Source organism: Rhea pennata, chromosome 4, assembly GCF_028389875.1.
Source record: "Rhea pennata isolate bPtePen1 chromosome 4, bPtePen1.pri, whole genome shotgun sequence".
In the NCBI taxonomy this organism is placed as follows: Eukaryota; Metazoa; Chordata; class Aves; order Rheiformes; family Rheidae; genus Rhea; species Rhea pennata.
Genome location: NC_084666.1, coordinates 14,887,099 through 14,899,540, shown reverse-complemented (window position 1 = coordinate 14,899,540; position 12,442 = coordinate 14,887,099).

Here is a 12,442-nt window from a genome sequence, read left to right as displayed (position 1 = left end):
GACATATACCTCTAAATTTAATAAATAGATAGCATAAATACACATTCAGTCAGGGTCTGATGTAAATTCCATTAGAATCTCTAACAAAATATTCAGGTTAAAATACCAGGAGATCATATCACATGTACAGCATTAGTATATAAAACCATGATACAACCTAGGTAAGTGCTTAATCATGCCAGACCTGTCGTCACTCTATATCCAATGTGTGCTATTGAATTAGACTGTATTATTTTTCAAGCAACCACCAACTCTGTGACATAAATAAGATAAAACAAACAGCAGTTTTCAGCCTGTGCTCCATTGGGTATGGGAGAGAGCATGTCCCACTAGACAACAGCACCTAGTTTTAATTCATGTACTTACAATATGTTTATTGGTTTAATATTAATTAAGCCAATTTAATTTCTTTTTGGTTGTTCTTCAAATACACATTAATTTAGGGAAAATAAAGTCTTAAATAACATGATTGAAAACTCTGAGCAAAATAATTATCCATGTAATTATTTTTTAATTAACATTTTCTGTAAAATGTTAGATTTTTTAAAAAAATTCTACTACAAATAAGCTACAGGAAAAAGCACTACACCAAATTAATTCTATGGTGCAATTCTACTATTAATTGATTGTATTATTCCCAGGATGCATTTGTCGATTGTTTTGTGCCAAGAGAGCACATTCAAGTCTCTAAAACGTTTAGAGTTTAGGTAAATCCTTCTCATCTCTGAATTGGAACCTTTTCCTACTTCGTTTGAACTAAATGCATTAATGCATCAAGCCCCACGGAACCAACTGTATGTCTATGTCTGAAAATTTCTGTTACATCCAGTCTGATAGAGTAAAAAAATTCTTTGAGTGAGGGTACCAATTGCAACAGCACTTGACTGCGAAGCAAGGGGTGTAACCTATAAAAAGTTCACTTCCCAATATGATCAAGAGGACTTCACTTCTGTCTCCTATGTGCTTGCAAATGGAGATGAGTGAATCTCCCTGACATAACTAACTTTCTCAGATGATTTCAGATCCAGACTATGTTCCACATCCCTGCAGAATTCAAACGAATTGCAAATAAAGTGCTTTAGAAACCTCTGTCCTAAGGTTAAACAGTTCTGCAAATTACGTGTTATGTAATTCAATAATTTCCTCTAACAAGAAAATAAAGTGAAATAAAAAATATGTTCTACATTTGATGTCATAACCTATGCCTGATTCTCCCTTGATCATCAGGCATGGATAAATCTACACTAGGAGAAACAAGTGCCTCCCAATCAACCATATCTGGCAGAATCCAGTCAGCATCCTCAGTCTGACAGACCAAAAGTACAGTCCAAAACTCGGACCATGAACTGGGGTCCTTGCTCAGCTCATGAGACTCTGCAGTGCATTCATTTTTGTTACAGGAATCTGTGCCTAGATATTTTGAGACCACTTACATTTGCACATCCTTCCTTGAAGTACCACTTAATTTTTTAGTTACTCTTGGCCAGCACAGATTTCTAATTAAGTCTTCTTTTAGGCCAAAAGAACAGAAAAACGGGGTGCACAAACTCAGCCATGCTAAGCCTGGGCTTAACCAAGGAATATGCTCATTCTTTGCTTTTTAAAACCGATGCCCATTTAGTATGATAATCTGTTCCTCTGTTGAGAAAAGCAGCCCTTCATTCCTGCTATTCCTCTGTCTTTCAAAGGGCTCTGCCTTTCAGTGGTTAGTCTTCTAAGGAGGTTTTCAGTCTGATACATTATTTAATACACAATCCCTGTTTAAGGGATGAAGAGTATCCAACAACCTTATCATACTGTTTTAAGGGGCAAAATAGAGACCGTCTACATTTAGCTGATCAACAGAAATTCTTCAAGCCAATTTCTTTGAGAGGCTTAGGAATATCCACAGTTACCATATAATCTTTCCATTCTGCAAGAGTCAGCAGGCTTTAATTCCTCAGCCAGTGACCATCATTTTTCGAGTACTAAGAACAAAATATAATCTAGTTGTATCTTATGATCTATACATGCCTTCAGTAAGTGAAAATCCTCATGATTTAGAACAGTGTCTGTGAGTCGTTTCTTAAGATGAGATTAAAATGAAGAAGTATCTTCCAGCTCCAAGAATATAATCCAAAAAATGGCTATCCAGTATATCCATTTGCTGATGTACTGATGTCACCAATAGGACTCATTGCTCTATTAAGCCAACCTTAACTATTACTTCAATTTGACCATATTTTTGCTCTATTTTTAATCATTGTAATTGTAAAAACTCAGTAATAAGGTGTTAAGAACAGCAGATCTCTCCCTGGCCTTTACTTTTCACGTGCTGCAAAGAAAGCCTGGTTGAAGATACTCAGACTATCAGCAGTAGATAACACTAGTGACAGAAATCAGATTCCTCTGTTCCAAATACTGATGTCTGGTAGTGGAGCTGAAGAGCTATGCAGCTGTTAGTAATCTAAGACTTAACAGCAGCACAATACTAATAGGATTTTGTAGGGAAAGGATAGAAATTCACTTCTGACAATTAGTGTTCCTTTTGAATAATTATTGCACTGACGACTTATGCATGGCTAGTCCCAGATTTCCCATAACAGCATAAATGAGGTCTGCACAGGAATATCTGAAAGTATTATTTTTTGAAGTTCTACTGTGATACTGCAGCTATCTGTTCTAGCTCACCTTCTTCTCTCTTCAGTTCTTATCTATGCACTTCTTTTTACACTAGTTGTTTTTTTTTACTTTACACTAAGTCCCTGCCCATATTTCCTAAGGAAACATTTTTCTAGACTGTAGCAGCTTCTGCCTTGCAGGTTTGCTTAATCTGGATTATTAACTTTCTCTTAACTGTTTCTGCTTTTCTCTCCCCTTCCCTTGACTGACTATTTTTCCTTCCCTACCTCTCCCAGAAGATCATTCTCTCTGCTATATTTTTTCATCTCTTCTTCATGTTCATCTTCATTCTATTCCAGTTCTCACCACTTTTTTGCCATTCTTCTTTATTTGGTATTTTACCCACCTTCCCCACCTTTGATTTACATCCGTATCCTTTCTCTTCCTTTAGTAATATTTTCCTGTCTTCCTGTCACCTCATATCCCCTTTACTTTCCAGTAATTACTATGAATCCCATTCACTGCTGACAGACTCAACAGCCTCTCAACATCTTTGAGACTTCTTGTTTTACCCAAGAGCTAACATAAGCAGAACACCAGGCACCATATGAAGAAAGAACCATACTAATGACTATAATTACATTCTTTCCTGATACCATTGCCAAGAGTTATCAACATGTAAGTGCTGTGATTCAAATATATCCAGCCATAACTAATATAGGAAAATCTTAAAAGATTTAGATGGGACTTACAAGGTTTAGTTGGGACTATTTTGTCGTTTCATGAGGTCATTTAGAAGATGAGTTTTTATCATATATTTTCACTGATACAGCTCTACGAGTGGATGCAATTATGTCAGTCCAAAGGTTTTAATCTCCATACGAAAGATGAATAAACTGTGTTAACTTGGGGCAGTATTATATTAGATTAACTGTATCCCCCAGGAGGTTTTTCAGGGTTATGACTAAAGTTAAAATGCTACAATTTCTGTGTATAGGCAAGATCCCAGATGATTTAGATAGGCTTAGGCTTGACCATTACAACTGAATACAGTCTTTTAAACGTTGCTATATTTTTCTAAATCATCTGAAGAGTTATGGGATATATAATTTTCTTTATTGTCAAAAAAATGATGAAATTATTCTTCTCTGTTTTCAGTAGTTTCACTGCTGGCAGCTATTAAATTGGTGAGAGCATCTGTTTTTATCTTTATTATCCTAATAAAAAAAAAAGTATAATTTTTAGGTCAGGCATTAGAGGGAATATATGATCCTTGCATACAAGCAGATTATTTTTCTGCTATATGTAGTTGACTTTAAACTTACTTTGCTTTTTGGATTTCTTACTCAGATCACTCTTATTGCTGCCACTGTGGCTTCCCAGGTAGTTACACACGTGTTTGACAGCTTTGTATTTTATGTGCTGTAAAAGAATTTCAGATATCTTGTTCTAAAACAACATGTCAATATAGAAAAAGAAAAAACTTTTTACATAAAGTAGATGTGTCTGTTGTCCATTCCCAGGGGGAGCTTCATGGAAATCCAGGGGATTATTTTATGTTCTAAAGTTTATACCATTAGCCAGAGGCAAGATTTCCTGTCTGATCAGACAAACTAAGGACACAAAGCCAACTCTTATCACAGGCTGAGCTAGAATGAGTCACTAACAAATCTGCTTTGTTTGATAAGAAGGCAAAAGCACCAAGAGATGCAACACTTTACCACATTATTTTTGGTAGACAACAGATAATTTCAGAGAGCACATACTGCATTTTCTGACATAACATTAGAAATTGCTATCTAACCAAGCCTGCTACATACAGAAATGTACTCACTGTTAAAAAGATAACATCTTATGTTGTTCTCCCTTCTCACCTGTCTGCATTTATCTTGTTAAAATCTATATGAGAAGGGGAAAGGCAAAGAAAGAAGATAGATTTAATTTGTTTACAAACTGGGGCCAGTTTTCATAGCTGGAAATACTGGAACGCTTTTGAGATACAGTCATCAGCTTATGTTTCATCAAACATTCTTTCACTCTGACACCTTGAGAATTTCAGAGTCTTCAATAACCACAATCCCAATGCTGTGCTCCAAAGTAGCAATCTACACTGCAAAGGAAATCAGTCATTGGACTTTGACCGGGAAACCTGCTGTGGAAATGAAAACCTAAGCCCACAGTCATAGAATCATAGAATCAGTAAGGTTGGAAGGGACCTCGGGAGATCATCTAGTCCAACCTCCCTGCTCAAGCAGAGTCACCTAGAGCATGTTAGACAGGGTTGTGTCCAGGTGGGCCTTGAAGATCTCCAGAGAAGGAGGCTCCACCACCTCTCTGGGCAACCTGGTCCAGTGCTCTGTCACTCTCACAGGGAAGAAATTCCCCCTCACATTCAGGCGGAACTTCCTGTCGTTCAATTTCTGCCCATTGCCTCTTGTCCTGTCACATGGGACAACTGAAAAGAGTTTGTCCCCATCCCCCTGACACCCTCCCTTCAGATACCTATACACATTGATAAGATCCCCCCTCAGTCTTCCCTTCCCCAGGCTGAAGAGGCCCAGCTCTCGCAGCCGTTCCTCTTAGGGCAGATGCTCCAGCCCTCTGAACATCCTTGTAGCCCTCCGCTGGACTCTCTCCAGTAGCTCCACGTCTCTCTTGGACTGGGGAGCCCAGAACTGGACACAGTACTCAAGATGAGGCCTCCCCAGGGCTGAGCAGAGGGGCAGGAACACCTCCCTCGACCAGCTGGCAACACTCTTCCCAATGCACCCCAGTAGACCATTGGCCTTCTTGGCCACAAGGGCACATTGCTGGCTCATGGTCAATTTGTCATCCACCAGCACTCCCAGGTCCTTCTCTGCAGAGCTGCTCTCCAGAAGGTCAGCCCCCAGCTTGTATTGGTACCTAGGGTTATTTTTCCCTAGGTGCAGGACTCCGCGGTTGCCCTTGTTGAACCTCAGGAGGTTCCTCTCTGCCCAGCTCTCCAGCCTGTCCAGGTCTCTCTGAATGGCAGCACAGCCCTCTGGTGTGTCAGCCACTCCTCTCAGCTTGGTATCATCAGCAAACTTGCTGTAGGAGACACTCCATCCCCTCATCCAGGTCACTGATGAAAAAGTTGAACAATCAAAGCCTTAAACCATGAGCCATCCTGACATATTACTAGTCAGAAAATCATTCATTTTCAACCTAAATATTCCAAACTAATTTTACTTGGAAGTCATGAAATGCAAGTCTGCTGGTAAATAGGTAATACACACCTTGAAGATTCCCTCCCTCCCACCCCCCCCAGGATATGTAAAGAGATTATTTCCAAAGTAAAGATAGAATTAGTCTGGAACCTAGATAAAATAGGGTTTTTTTTTTCCAGAATATTCTTTTATTTCATCATTAAAAAAAATCACATTCTCATTTTTTTATTTTTAACAGGTATATTGCAATACAAGAACTTTGATGGGGGAGAAAAAAACAATGAATAAAATGCATAATGAATAACAAAATTAATGAATGTAAAATAAACATTTATATAATGAATAAAACATAGTAGGAATAAAAGCAGCTCTTAAAACTGGCAGCTAGTCTGAGGTGCTAGAGGAACAGCTCCTAACCAGAGACTATAAAGCCATTTGGGGTCATAAAAATTATGAGTAAGATCAAGAACTTGATAGAAATTCTATTGCAGAAGTGGTTTTTGCAACCAGATATGTTGACATCAGGTATGAACTAGGAACCAAAAGGTTTCACAGAGAAACCTAGCTCTCAGTCTAATAAACAACTTCACTTAAATCATAAACTAAAAATACAGTAATAAATAAAGAATAATGCATTACAGATAAAACAGGGGGATCTACACATGAAAGCAGTACGAAATCTGAGTCTCTGGATAACAAATGAAAAGAAATGCTTGTACTCCAAACTTCAAATATTATCTTGAATATCATTAATCAATGGCCATTCTACTCGAAAGAAAGCTTACTTAAGTTTAGAGAGACAATTTCAAAGAAGACCCAGGAAAATGAATTTAGTGTAAACTGGAACCTGTGCCCGAATTTAAGTTTAGGGCAAGGCATGCACTTCTTTATCATGTTGTCTCTAATATAAAACTATTTTCTTAGTCTACCTAAGTGAATATTATTATCTGATCCTAACCTCCTTAAGACAAATGTACCTGTTACTAATCTAAAATTATTTCAGTCCACAAAAAAAAAAGCTGAGGTTGTATTATCTGTGATTTTGTACGTACTTAGCTTTGCTAAGCTTTTAAAACTTAAACTTTTAAAATTTTATTTTGGACTTTTAAATGAATTAAGGTTTGATGATAGACGTCAGAAAGAGTCTGTAAATAGGGTCACCTGTGGATATGAATTCAGAAATGTTGCTGTGGAGAATAAAGATCTCTTTACACTGACAGGCAGAGTGAAGTGCAGCCTCAAAGCTCCTTTACATGCACAAGCTGTTTAACTGAGACACTAATAGAAGATCCAAAACAAAGGAACTTTCTGGCCCTGTCTGGATGAATACAGAGAAAGATATCTTCACAGCACAAGAGCTCTACCCAGACTTTACTTCTAAAGACACTCTGGAAAGCACCATAACTTAGCACAAACTCAGTACCAGTTAGTACTTAAATTCACTTGAGCAAGAATAACTCCTGTCTTAATGGGATGGGATTCCTAACTCCCAGGAACTTAGCCTTAGCAACAGCAATTTTGCTGAAGTCTCAAATGTGTTAGTTCCTGCTTATGACAGTCATATGGAGTAAGATGGTACAGCCTAGGAACTAATAGCAGAAGATTATATGGGGATGATTTTCTGGACGAGCACAATGCAATGAAAATTTCTGTTGAACTCACTGAGGAACAAAAGCACAAAAAAATGTGAATTCTGCCAAGAGCTTTGCTATTTGACTGCTATATAATTTTGAAACTACTAAATCAAAATGAGATGGAGGGGAGAGGGATTGGGCCTATCACTTGCTGAAAGAGTAGAAGCAACTTTTTTTGAGGGCATATCAAAACTGTAGAGTTGTACTTGTTGAAACCAAACTTTAAGTGGGATTCATGGGACAAGAGAGGAGAAATGATAATGGAAAGAACAGTTTGTCTCTCAGATGTTTGTGGCTAGGTGAAGAATCACTTAACAACTTCCTGCCAATCTTGTTATGCTGTCTTTTTCTATCATTATAAATGTGTAATACCCTATATTGAATTTGTATGTTACTGCATTTCCTTCCCTCTCTCACTACAATAAATGCCTCTATTTCAATTTTCAGCTTGCAACAATCCAAGTAGAGCATTTTAACATTGGGTCAGATACAACGTCCTTCCACACTACGTGCTGTCTCTGCCTTTTCCCTGATTTGTAGTCTAACAGAACAGCTTAAACCCTTAACTATGATCTTAACTTTGATCTTTTCAAAATAATACTTTCTTACAGTGGTGGGTATTCTTTCAGTTTATCAATATGTCCAGCCTGCTAAAAATAATCACTATCTTGATGTGTGACAGTAAATTTTAGCCTTACACATATTCTGCAAAGAGGGGTGGGGGTGGGGAAAATTAATATTTTTTTGCTGAGAATCTTCTGATCTATTTCAGCCTCGCTTTGCTCTTGCATTGTCCTGTTTGCCCTGTTAGCACAGTATGCCAGATTTAGAAAAGTCCTTTAATGCTTAAATGAACTGTCATTCATTTTTCTTTAAATATTAAAACACTGATATTTAGAAATTCCAATTTTGTTAATGATGAAGAGTTTGGGAGTGTTTTTTGGAAATACAAGGCTTAACTAGAAACATAAGGTAATAAGGTAACATTAATGTTAATCAGTTTTTGGATTACTGGTCTTCTGAACTTCCGACATCTGCCATTTTACTTGTTCCCTAAAGAACTTGCTTCCTAAGTGATATTACTGTGAATAACATGACACAAGCTAATTAGCACTAACAGATGAAGTGTTGATTTATCCCCAGAAGTAAAATATGCTATAGGAGAGAAAAGAAATTATTGGTGAAAGCAAATAAATGCTGAAAGAATATGGAAGGAGGTTTGCACAGAGAGCCTATATTAAGATGTGTGCACCTGGACTAGAGGGAAGGGGGAGGGCAGAGGAGGAAATAGGATGTAGTAGGTACAGTCACATGGCCTCTTCACCTTCTGTACTTTCACAGAAGATTTTTTTGTTACCAACTCCGTAGCCCAAATCAGAAGTCATTGCAGATAGAGGCTGCATAAGAGGATGCCATAAGAATATATGGATTCAAAATAACTAGAACTCAGTACACTTACATAATGGAAGGTATTTGACTGTGGTTTCAGCATGATAGTTGGAATAGCAGCCACAAAAGGAAACTATATTACAACCAGATGAGCCTTGCTCACGGATGCGGGATTGATGCTGCTAGAGATGTTAACCAAATCCTTTGAGACTTACAAAAAGTAGAAAACCTTGAGTTATTGTAGCTTAATCCTTATGTTACATGTCTAGCTTTTAGAGAGCAAAAGGCAGAGGAAATAAATCCCATTCTTAGCCTAAATTAGCCATCTACCCTCCTCTGTAGTCAATGAAGAGAAATGGAGACTGAAAAAAACAATTTATCTCATTCATCTTAAGATGGAATTAATAGCTCTCTGGAGATAGCTATTTCTCTCCACTGACTATAGAGTGAGCCTAGATGACTACCCTTAGATTAGGGCTGTTATCTTTTTGATGGCTGAAATTAAATGAAATGAATCTAGGCCAAAATGAGTAGAACTTCTAGAAATCCATTTATTTTTCTTTCACCTCAGGTTACCTGCAATCACTGGAAACAGTACAAATTAGTACTTTTTTTTTCTGCTCAATAATTTTAATATGGTATTATGGCAGAAATGCCATTTCTGACTTAGCGTTATATAAATTTCTTCAAAGATGCCATATTCTGTTCAAGATTAATAAATTTCTACTAAACCTTTGACTCTGGTTAATTTTTGAAAGAGATTATTTTAATCCTGCAGCATAAAATGCAAAGTATTTCAGCTTTTTAAAAAATCTGAACAGTGATCTGTGAAATGTAAAATCTCTGTTCATTAGTTCACTGTCACTTTTCCATTTTGTCTTTTTACTGTTAATAGCTATTTAAAAGACAAATCTATAGGCACTATCACACTGGAGAACTAGCGTTAAGGAATTAGTAAAAGTGTTATTTTACTGCAACAGAAAGATTTTTAGCAACTTGCTTTCCTGCACTGATATAATTCTCCTTTAGTTTGCCTAAGCTAATGAGTAAATATCCTGCCAGGGTCTACACTTCTCACTTCATCTTATCAAGATGTAAAAACTTGCCCTCTAATATTGCACAGGCTAGATCTTTGGATCCAAAAGCACATGGACAGTATTATTTTCTCTGCTTACTTATCTCTCTTCTTCTTTCCAGAGCAAATGCAAAGGAGAGGTTAAGAATAAGTTGGGTCTTGATTCTGCCTTTAGCAGACTGCTCTGTACAACTTAACTGGTGGAAACAGACAGTAAATAAACACTCCACAGAGCTAGACAGGACTTAGATGAACAGTATTTCAGGAGAATGTGTAGAAGACCACTTAGAACAGATAACGAGAGATTAAACTAGTATTTTGCTCTGGTTGGTAATCAAAGAGAAACAATCTATCCCTTAGTTGTTAGAAATGAATGTTAAAAAAGTCAATTTTTTCTTCTTCTAATCGTTTTGATTGAATGATAGTGAATATTATCCTAAATAAATGTACTGACTGGATAGTCGGTACCATTCTAATTATAGTGATTCAATAATATTCAAAAGACTTGTTTTTTTATAGCATTAAGCAAATTCGTGATGACTTTTAGTACTCCTTGTTCATCTTTTTTTTTTTTTTTTTCTGTAAAACATGTTCTGTTCTCAAATTATCTTCCTTGCACCTACAGGAATCACTATGCCACTTAGGTGGCAGCAGAGTGTTAATAAATATAAAAAACAGACAAGTTAAAATAATAGTATTTCTTTTTTAACTACTCTTTGAGAACACAGGAAAAGGTAGGGTTTTTGGGTGGCTAGTAAAGTTCATGGTTCTCAGAAACATAATTAGTAGTCAGTAGCACTTGCAAGTCACAGAGAAAGGCTGGGCCAAAGTTACTGCCTGAATAGGATGCTCTCAAAGAAAGTCGAGGCTGTAGAAGACAGCATCCCTGATTCAGTGACTCATAGCAAGTTCTTCATGTTGCTACTGAGCTGGAGGTGTTTATATACCATGGAATTTCGTAGTCTGAATGTCACCCTTCCACATAACATAACCATTTCAGAACCTCATGGCTATTTTTCCTACAGCAGCCTTTTTCATTTAAATTAACAGCTCGGTGTATCCAAGTTTGCCTAATGACATTCTGCCCATCTTTGCAATTCATTCTTATTTATGCAGGATTGGTTTTGTACCTGGTTCGCCGTGAGGGTGGCGTGAGCGGACAGCGGCGGCGGCACTGCCCAAGAGGTGACCGGGAAGCAGCCACGAAGCTTTCCGGCGGGCTGGCGGGAGGCAACAGGCGCGGCCCGCGAGGCCGCGCTTGGGCGCGGGAGTTGCTCAGTAGAGGGCACCGCGCCCGGCCGCCGGCGGGGCAGTTCGGGCAGGCGCGCGGCCGTTGGCGGGGCAGTTCAAAGAGGCGCGCGGCCGTTGGCGGGGCAGTTCGGGCAGGCGCGCGGCCGTTGGCGGGGCAGTTCAAACAGGCGCGCGGCCGTTGGCGGGACAGTTCGGGCAGGCGCGCGGCCGTTGGCGGGGCAGTTCAAACAGGCGCGCGGCCGCCGGCGGGGCAGTTCAAAGAGGCGCGCGGCCGCCGGCGGGGCAGTTCAAACAGGCGCGCGGCCGTTGGCGGGACAGTTCGGGCAGGCGCGCGGCCGCCGGCGGGGCAGTTCAAACAGGCGCGCGGCCGTTGGCGGGACAGTTCGGGCAGGCACGTGGTCGCCGGCGGGGCAGTTCAAACAGGCGCGCGGCCGCCGGCGGGGCAGTTCAAAGAGGCGCGCGGCCGTTGGCGGGACAGTTCGGGCAGGCGCGCGGCCGTTGGCGGGGCAGTTCAAACAGGCGCGCGGCTGTTGGCGGGACAGTTCGGGCAGGCGCGCGGCCGTTGGCGGGGCAGTTCAAAGAGGCGCGCGGCCGCCGGCGGGGCAGTTCAAAGAGGCGCGCGGCCGTTGGCGGGACAGTTCGGGCAGGCGCGCGGCCGTTGGCGGGGCAGTTCAAACAGGCGCGCGGCTGTTGGCGGGACAGTTCGGGCAGGCGCGCGGCCGTTGGCGGGGCAGTTCAAAGAGGCGCGCGGCCGTTGGCGGGGCAGTTCAAACAGGCGCGCGGCCGCCGGCGGGGCAGTTCAAACAGGCGCGCGGCCGTTGGCGGGACAGTTCGGGCAGGCACGTGGTCGCCGGCGGGGCAGTTCAAACAGGCGCGCGGCCGCCGGCGGGGCAGTTCAAAGAGGCGCGCGGCCGTTGGCGGGACAGTTCGGGCAGGCGCGCGGCCGTTGGCGGGGCAGTTCAAAGAGGCGCGCGGCCGCCGGCGGGGCAGTTCGGGCAGGCGCGCGGCCGCCGGCGGGGCAGTTCAAACAGGCGCGCGGCCGCCGGCGGGGCAGTTCAAAGAGGCGCGCGGCCGCCGGCGGGGCAGTTCAAACAGGCGCGCGGCCGTTGGCGGGGCAGTTCAAACAGGCGCGCGGCCGCTGGCGGGGCAGTTCAAAGAGGCGCGCGGCCGCCGGCGGGGCAGTTCAAACAGGCGCGCGGCCGCCGGCGGGGCAGTTCAAACAGGCGCGCGGCCGTTGGCGGGGTAGCTCGGGCAGGCACGTGGTCGCCGGCGGGGCACTTCGGGCATGCGCGCGGCCGCCGGCC